At 44.0% G+C, this 9,279-nt stretch overlaps 1 long non-coding RNA gene across 1 annotated transcript; it reads right to left on the bottom strand.

Annotated features, from left to right (window-relative positions):
• Positions 1-6,786: 6,786 nt before the first annotated feature.
• On the bottom strand, positions 6,787-8,863 carry LOC119819671. The gene is made up of 3 exons (XR_005286294.1): positions 8,713-8,863; positions 7,830-8,029; positions 6,787-7,155 (listed from the first exon to the last, which is right to left on the bottom strand). It is a non-coding gene; the product is annotated as an uncharacterized LOC119819671 (long non-coding RNA).
• Between the last annotated feature and the right edge of the window lie 416 nt (positions 8,864-9,279).

Here is a 9,279-nt window from a genome sequence, read left to right as displayed (position 1 = left end):
GAGAGAGAGAGAGAGAGAGAGAGAGAGAATAGGACTTTCTGGATCGTATCTTGCTGGAGACTTCAACACAACACCACTATGGTCTCATTCTTTTTAATTTTGTGCCTATTGATAACTCTTAAACATAGCTCCACAAAACACCCTTCCTTGTAGGAATCCCTCCTGGAATTTGACTCCAAACACCTTTCTAGTCTTTAAACCACCTAGGGAAGAATACCACCAAATTTTCTGTCTCCTTCCATTCCTTTTTCTAAATAATTGTTTCAACTATGCCTGTGGTTGGGACTAGAAACTTAAAAGGATCACATTTCCAAAGACAGTATCATCAGAGATGAGTTAAAGATCTCTCTCCAGGAGGCCTCAGGCACTGGTAGTGTGGCAAGGCGCGGATGATGTCATCGTCCAGTCAAGGCTGACTCCGCTGACTCCGTCCTTCCTTCCATCCGGGACTGACTGTGGGATTCCTGCCTTCGCTGTCTCTTAAGCCTCGGAAGATGGTGATAATTTCCTCTCAAATATCAATACTTCTCTTTCCAGCTGTAGAGTCTATTACAGCCATTCCAGGAAGCATCCCCCACCTAGCATCCTGTTCAGCAAGGGTGAAACAGCAAGCTCCAGTGAGGGATGGAAGAAGGCTTCCTGCCTTCCTCAGCCTTGGCCCCTTGAAAGGGAGATGACCATAAAGTGGAACACCACCAAGTATTTGTTCTGAAAATGAGTTCCACAGATGTGTGCCATCAGCTTGTTTTCTATCCCCTTATTTCCAGGCCAAATGAAAGCAGAGGTTACATGTGGCCGGTGTCTGTTGTTCTCGCTCCCTCTTTGTGGATGAGATACATGTTGCTAAGGCTTTTTTGTTGTGGCTTAGCTCGTCGTGGTTTGGTTAGAGTGGTTTGTAAAATGAGTGTAGCTGAGAGAAATTTTCCATCCGTGAAAATGAGGAACACCACTCTAAAATCTGAGGAGTGAAGGAAGAATTCTGTTACAAAACAGCGAGTTGCCTCAGAAACCCAGCGATGACAACCTGCGTAGGCATGCAGAAGCAGATGCCTTGTGGTGGGAAGAACTTGGCATTTGGAGTCTAGAACCTCCATTCCGGCTTCAGCGCAGCCAGTAACTGCTTTCTGGAGGCTGGTGGGGCTGTGGTTAGTCAGTGGACTCAGAGGCCTGCATCCACTAGCCAGAGAGTCACTCCTAGATTCTGCTGTTGACAGGGCAAGTCTGTTCTGTGCCTCAGTTTACTCATGTGTAAAGTGGGGAACACAGTGGTACCTACATCACGATTTCATCAAGATTAAATGTGCAAGCTATTTTATATGAGCTATAAGATTCTAAATAATCATAAGTTGAACATTTTATATCTTTCTCCTCTTTGAACTCTTTTTTGTTATCTGACAATCTAACTTTCCAAGTCCCTCCCTTCAATACCATGATTCTACATTGCTAGGCAGTTTTTTAATAAATCAAATGAATGGAGAGCCATAGCGAAGTGTGTTTTCACCAATTAATGATGTGCCAGAACTTTATTTTTTTTAAATATATGAACCATGATTAAATAACAGCTCACTGTTCAGGAGGCGCCGTCGGGGCCTCGGGGATGGCGGAAACAGCCCCTTGTCCCTGATATGCTATGAGCCTAGAGAACTGGGCCCTCAGAAGTCACCAGGAACCCTACAGTCTAGTCTCAGACTTGCAGTAACTGGACTTCACGTCCTGCCTCGCTCCCACTGTTCCCTCTACCTGGGATTGCTTCTGGTCCCATTAGGTTGCAGAATGCAGAACTTTCCTTTAAGTGACCTGCTCAGTTGTGAGCACTCTCATTAATTAGAGTCTCTGCCCTGCTAACTATTGTGGCTGTTGGCATTAAAGGTGTGTGCCACCACCACCTGGCCTATATGGCTGACTAGTGTGGCTGTTTTTTGTTCTGTTCTTCAGGCAAGATTTATTTATTAAAATACAAATGAAATATCACTACACTGTCCTTTGTTGGGTTTATTCTTAGGATTGTATGTCTTTTTAATTAAAGCTTTATTTTTTAAAGTTAAAATATAAAATTACATCATTTTCTTACTTTCCTTCCTCCCTTCTTTCCAATCCCTCCCATGCTTTCCTTGTTTTCTCCCTCTCAAAATCAAGTTTATCACCAAAGAAAGTCAGAAAAGGCACTTAAACAGGGCAGGAACCTGTCAGGAGTCAGGAACCTGAAGAGGCCCTGAAGGAATGCTGCTTACTGACTTACTCCTTATAGCTTGCTCAGTCTACTTTCATTTTTTTTTTTGTTTTTTGTTTTTTTCGAGACAGGGTTTCTCTATGGCTTTGGAGCCTGTCCTGGAACTAGCTCTGTAGACCAGGCTGGTCTCGAACTCACAGAGATCCGCCTGCCTCTGCCTCCCGAGTGCTAGGATTAAAGGTATGCGCCACCATCGCCCGGGAGTCTACTTTCATTTTTAAATTGATTAATTAATTAATTTTTTAAAAAACATCTTTTCTCATTTTACATACTAATCCCAGTTCCCACTACGTCCCCTCCTCCTCCTCCCTCCATCTTCCTCCCCATCCACTCCTCAGAGAAAGTATAGTTTCCCATGGGAAGTCACCAAAGTCTTGCAAATTGCTTTGAGGCAGGACCAAGGCCCTTCTCACTATATCTAGGCTGAACCTAAAGAGAATGGGTTCCAAAGAGCCAATACAAGCAGTAGGGATAAATCCTGGTCTCACTGACAGTGGCCCCACAGTCTGCCCCAATCATACAATTGTCACCCACATTTAGAGGGCCTAGTTTGGTCCTATGCTGGTTCCCCAGCTGTCAGGTCAGAGTTAGTGAGCTCCCATTAGCTCAGGTAAGCTGTTATAGTGGGTGTCCCCAAAATAGTCTTGAACTCTGCTCGTATTATCGTTCCTCCCTCCCTTCGACTGGACTTTGAGAGCTCATCCTAGTGCTCAGCTGTGGGTCTCTGCCTCTGCTTCCACAGTTGCTGGATGAAGGTTCTATAATGACATTTAAGATAGTCATCAATCTGACTACAGGGCAAGGCCTGTTCAGGCACCCTCTCCACTATTGCTTAGGGTCTTAGCTGGAGTTATTATTGTGAATTTCTGGGCATTTCTCTAGTGCCAGGTTTCTTGCTAGCCCCATAACAAACAAGACTGGCGCAATCAAGATATCTCTTTCTTTGCTCTCCCTCTCTGTCCTTCCCCCATCTCAACCATTCTGCACCCTCATGTTCTTCTCCCCACACCCCTTCCTCACCTCCCCTTCTGCTCTCCCTTCTACCTCTACCCCATACTCCCAACTTCCTCAGGAGATCTTGTCTATTTCCTCTTCCCAGGGGGTTCTATGTATGTTTCTCTTAGAGTTCTCCTACTTTCTCATAGAACCCAGGACCACTAGCCCAGATGTTCCTACCCACAATAGTCTGGGCCCTCCAACATTGATCACCAGTTAAGAAAATGCATTGTCGCTGTGTCTTTCTGAGGTGTTTTCTCGGCTAAGACTCCCTTCTTTCCAGTTACTGTAGCTTGTGTCAAGTGAAGCGTGGCGGTCGGCGGAGATTGGAAATAACCCAAAATAGCCTTTTTTGAAAGAATCAGTTTTAATAAAGGGAGCAAGTGGGGTACACTTACAGAGCCAAGGTTCCAGCGAAGAGCAGAGAACCAAGCGGAAGAAGAAGGGAGGGGCCTACCCCAAACCCGGTTCTTTTAAAGGTATGCTTTGGCCCTGGAGCGGCCACGCCCCTCAGACAAGGGATTGGTCAGCCGCCCCGACAGTCAAGTTGACAAAACTACTCAGTGCAGGTGACATGTTCTCCTACTCCTAAGTCATTTATTTTCATTCTCAAACGATACTTTAAAATTACATGGATGAAAGAAATTGTGAGGCATTTCATAGGTGACATATATATTCATTTTATAAATTATATGAATCACAAATGATGAGAGGAAACAAAATATCTATGCTCATCTACACTTATTTTTGAAATTCTGATGACGAGGGCTCCATATCAAAACACGATCCTGTAAGGATGTAGGAAGTCCTTCTGTACATGTATTGTTTTTATTAGTTAATGAATAAAGAAACTGCTTTGGCCTGTGATAGGGCAGAGTAGAATTAGGTGGGAAAACTAAACTGAATTCTGGGAGGAAGAAGGCAGAGTGAGGGAGAAGCCATGTAGCCGCCACGGGAGCCCACCAGAACCTTGCTGGTAAGCCACAACCATGTGGATACACAGATTAATAGTAATTGGTCAATCAAAGACATAAGAGCTAGCTAGCAATATGCTTAAGTGATTGGTCAAGCAGTGATTTAGATAATATAGTTTCTGTGTGGTTATTCTGGGGCTGAGTAGCTGGGAATGAATTAACAGCTTCCACCAACAGTGTACTGAGCTCCATTCTGGAGATGTGGAAACAGAGTCATTGGAAAGGGTGAATAACCAAGATTCTCCCAGGTTATGTAGCCATGATAGTATTTCTGGCCATATAGGAACACAGAGGAGATGCTTTCTAAGTCTTCTTATACAACATAGCAGAGTTGTGATCCCCCTGGGCTACACTGGACCACTGGTGCTCTTTAAAGCTCTGGAGGCCCCATCCCCACCCTACAACAGTAACTGCTGTTCATACCCAAACATCACTGTGTATTTAAAACAAAAAAGTAATAATACATTGAGGTACTTTTGCTATGCAACCCAAGGCTATAATTCTTTGGTCATGCATACCTAAGGATATGACTAACTGAGGTGTTGAATTAAGCTGATCCGTGGCTCACGGCTTCTTGAACATTCAGTTTTGTGTGCTTCTTTATGACTTGAAAGCAAACACAGGCATGTTTCTTGTGTCTTATTTGAAGTGTTACCAGGTGGCATCGTCTTTTATAGTTATTCATTTTATTTTCAGATGAGTCACACAGGAATATACTTATTTCATGTTGTAACTCCGTCCTCCTCATAATTGGCCCAAGGCTTCCTTTATCTGTGTGGCCAGAGTCTGGGTGTTTATAAAGAACAATGAGAGCCATTGAGAGAAGCAAACTGTAACTTCTGCTGATGCTATGGGGAGGATTCGAAACTCAGCTTTTTATTTGTTAACCACCTTTGTCAAGTTCCTTAAATAAGTAATAAGCTGCTTGTGGACCAGCAATGGATGGGTTGGGGGTGTGTGGTTGGAGTGGGGTGTTGGGGTATGTGAGGTGGGTTTTGGGGGTAGATGGGTTGGGGATGGTGGGTTGTGGTGGGTTGTTGGGGTGGGTGGTTGAGGTGGTTGGGGTGATTGGGGTGGGGGTTGGGGTGGTGGTATGGGGCATTGGGATGGGTGGTGTGGGCCATTGGGGTAGGTGGAGTAGGGTAATTAGGGTGGGTGATGTGGGCTTTGGAGTGGTTGATGTGGCACATTGTTGACAGAGGTTTCTGTCTTTCCTGGTCCCACAGCCATTCAGTTCAAAGAAACATACAGAGGTTTACATTAACTTTAATCTGGTTGGCCTATTAGCTTAGGCTTCTTATTAACTATTATATCTACATTAACCCAATTCTTGCCTGTGTTAGCCATGTGGCTTGGTACCTTTTATCAGTGAGGTATTCTCATCTTGTGTCTGCATCTAGGTGACGACTGCAGACTGAGCCTTTTCTCTTTCCAGAATTCTCCTATTCTGGTTGTCCTGCCTATACTTCCTGCCTAGCTACTGGCCAATCAGTGTTTTATTAAACCAATACAAGTGACAAATCTTTATAGGACAAGACCATTGTCCCATAGTACTAAAGACTACTGGCTGAAGGAGTTCCCACAGCAGAGCATTAGGGTGGGTGAGGTGGGGGTTTGGGTGGTGGTTGGGGTGATTGGGGTGTGGTATTGGGGAGGTTGAGTTCGGGTGGTTGGGGTGGGTGGGATGTGGTGTTGGGGTGGTTGGGTTGGGGTGATTGAGGTGAGGTGTTGGGTATGTGGGGAAGGGCATTAGATGGGTATGGTGGGGGTTGGGTGGGTGGGTGGGAGAAGGTAAGAAGATTTGACACTGGTCTTTGAGCCTCACACTGATTTCAATTCTGGAAACGGCACTTGAGTTATTTGCAGCTTTTTACATTTGCGATCTATTTTTTCTGGCCCATTTAATTGAATGCTGACTGGGAAAAGAGTTCCGGGAGAGCTCAGTTTATCCTTTTGGAAGTGAGAATGTGGTTTTCATTTCAGATGCATCTGTGTGTCCGGGTGTACACAGACACCAAATTCAATCTCACAATCGTGTGATAGAGAAGGACAGAGACAAATTCTGTTAGATTATTCTGGCTTGGGGCCGAGAGTGTAAATATTCCAACCATCTCATGGTCCTTTCCCCCTCAAACTCTAGTTAGACAAATTATTTTCTCACTCATCACTTTGTTTTCTCGCAATCTTTTTGAGAGTTGGATATATGAACTTTAAAAATAATATGGACTTCAGTCCTCTGTTTTTTTTTTTTTTTAAAGCAATGTTGCCTCTCGCTACAATGGTTTGATTTGAATCCCACACTTATCCTTTAACAGTTGTAGCCTTTGGGAATATTGCTTAGCTCCTCTGAAACTGAGCTCATTGGTCTCAAAATGAAGACAGCATTGTCTACAGCTAACCATGGTTGCAGGAAATAAAAATACTTGATTTATCTGAGACTACTACTACAAAGTCTAGGGTTGTGTGCGTGTGTGTGTGTGTGTGTGTGTGTGTGTGTGTGTGTGTGATTTGGTGACAAATGTTCTCTTTCCTTTTACTTTCTTCACTCAAAATACTTTCTCTCAAAGAAACTGGCAGTCATTTCTATGTAAGTAAGAATTTATGTTACAGTTAATATTTCCTGGGGAATTCTTCAGGCATGTTAGCAATGGTAATAATAATGCATGCTATGTCTGTACATGACAGTTTTAGGTGGATGACTTCTCCTTACAGTAATGGAGGCAACTCAGGGAAGGAGGAGGTTTGTATGCATGTTTGGTCATTCAAAGGTCAGCAAAGTCCTGACCTACCTGTTTTCACACTCAGTGTTGTGTGTGAGGGTGGTACCCGGGAAGGTCATGATAGTCAGGATGGAGATGCAAACAAGGAGACACATGTCCTGAAGAAGGAAGGAGACTGGGCATTTGGAAGCATAAGCAATTAAAGGAGCCAAAGATCATCTGTCTTCTTAGTGCCCTAGAGGAGACACCACAGCAGAGCCCACATCAGCCTGGTGCATCTGAGACAATTCATGCAGGGCGGATTGAACTAGTGGAATGTTTTCAAAAGCATTTCTGTTAGACATAGGTCAGACATGCCCTAAATCTGTTGTTCTGGATCCACTGACCCTTTGTTTTAGGTCTAGGGAATGTAGAAAAGCTAGCAAGACCAAATTCTGCTATTGCTTCCTCTTTGAGGCACTCCTAATTTACAAAAGGAGATTTAGACACCATGATCCCATAGAATTTGGCATAGAGAAACTCAAAGCAAATATTTACTTTTGAGGATGGGGTAGCAGTGCTAAGGTATTGAGACAGACCTTGTCCAACCTTAATGGAGTGTTCTGAGCTCTTAGCAAAGCACATTATCTCTGATTAATAAACATTAAGAAATTGCCATTAGATTTTCTGGTAAATATTTAACAACACTTGTGAATCGGACAAGAGAAACGAAATAAAATTTTTAAAAGAAGCTACATTCTTTTTAAATGGCTTGAAGTCAACTCTAAGACATTATTCAAAGTAAGAATTGCTTTGCATGACATTGTTCCCTTTGTCCCTGTCTGCACCTGAGACTTCCGGCCCAGCACTGTGGGAAAGTGATGCAGCCTCGTGGCCCCTCAGGCAGCTGGCTACCTGTTGCTGACTCACCCCAGAAGCACAGGTTTCTTGAGCACACTGCTGGGTCATTTCAAAACATCTTTTGGCACCAGTTCCGTATGACTAGGTTCAGCTCTTTCGTAGCCCAGACTCTGAGATAGCTGATGTCACAGGGGACCAGAATCCTGGCATATAACTTCAAACAAGAGATCAAAGTGACTTCTCAGACCAGTGCCAAGTGTGTTTTGTAACTGTTGGAAGAGAACATCAAACATTCATGACTCATTAACAGTGCCTACGCCACCAAAGCGGAGGGAGAAAGAAGGAAAGAAAGGGAAATTCAGCAGGGATTTGATACTTGTCTCGTCATTAATCCACTTATTCTGATAGACCTATTCATCATGGGTTCTTGATCTCTAGTTTGCTTTCTGTCCCAGTGTGTAGATGTCAAATGTAGTGCTCCGTCATCAAACAGGATTATAGCATGGCTCTGGCCAGTCTAAACATTGCCTAGGAGTTGTTTACCATGCTTGATCTAGTACTCCTTTTGGAGCATGTATGCTATTAATTTCTGCTTGAGAATTTCCAACAAAGCAAACATTTACACAGAGGGGGTGATTCCCTCTTCGCTGCAGGCTTGGAGCAGGCGAGTGCTATCAAAATAGATATAACCATATCCGGGTTCCCAAGACCTCAGTCTTATTTAGGCACTGTACATGCTGTGCCAGAAGCAAGAGATCGTGTCTTTCTCTGAATGTACAACGAGTCTTGATCACTCTCCAGGAGTTGCATTCATAGGACTCCAACAGGAGAGCTGTTCTGCGACTCCTCGCCCCACAGCAGCAGACACACGCATTGGACACACCGACAAACTCCAAGTAGAGCAGAGCAGAGGAGGAGGAGAGACGTCAGCATGACTTTCTGCAGGAGTTACCAAGAATTCGTCTCCCAAGAGGAAGTTCCCAGTCACAGCTTGTCCACGGAAGTATTTTCACCAACTTTGCCAAACCTTAATACTAAGAACTTGGGGTATTAAGCCATCCAGAAAATGCATTTATGAACTTCTGTCCCTCGTAAGCAATGAAAAAAAAATAGCAATCAAAGTCACTCTTTTTCACAAAAGTCAGGATTTGTAATGCCAAATGTTTTGCGCCCTACTTTGAGCAAACAGGCAGATCTGATACGCTGACTCATCAGCCACACGTTAAAGCTCATCACACTCTAAGGAACTGGGAGCTTCTAGTGCCGTGCAGCTTGCTGTGAATTCGAGGCAGATAGAAATATGTTATGTATGTTATGATTCATTTGAAAGATAAATCAAAATAAATGCAAACACACGAGCACTTCCTACAGCTCTCTCTAGGCTGAGGGTGCAGAACACGATGTAGTTTGGGCGTCTCTGATATAAATGCTCATCCTGGAGGCAGGATATTTGGTTAGAGTGAGGTCTCGTGGGGGGGGGGGGGGGGAAGGAGCAAGACGAGGAAGAGGCACTTGACGT

This window comes from Arvicola amphibius, chromosome 7 (genome assembly GCF_903992535.2).
Source record: "Arvicola amphibius chromosome 7, mArvAmp1.2, whole genome shotgun sequence".
Taxonomy (NCBI): Eukaryota; Metazoa; Chordata; class Mammalia; order Rodentia; family Cricetidae; genus Arvicola; species Arvicola amphibius.
Note: the sequence above shows the minus strand (reverse complement) of the source record. Positions and strands in the feature narration are given on the sequence as shown.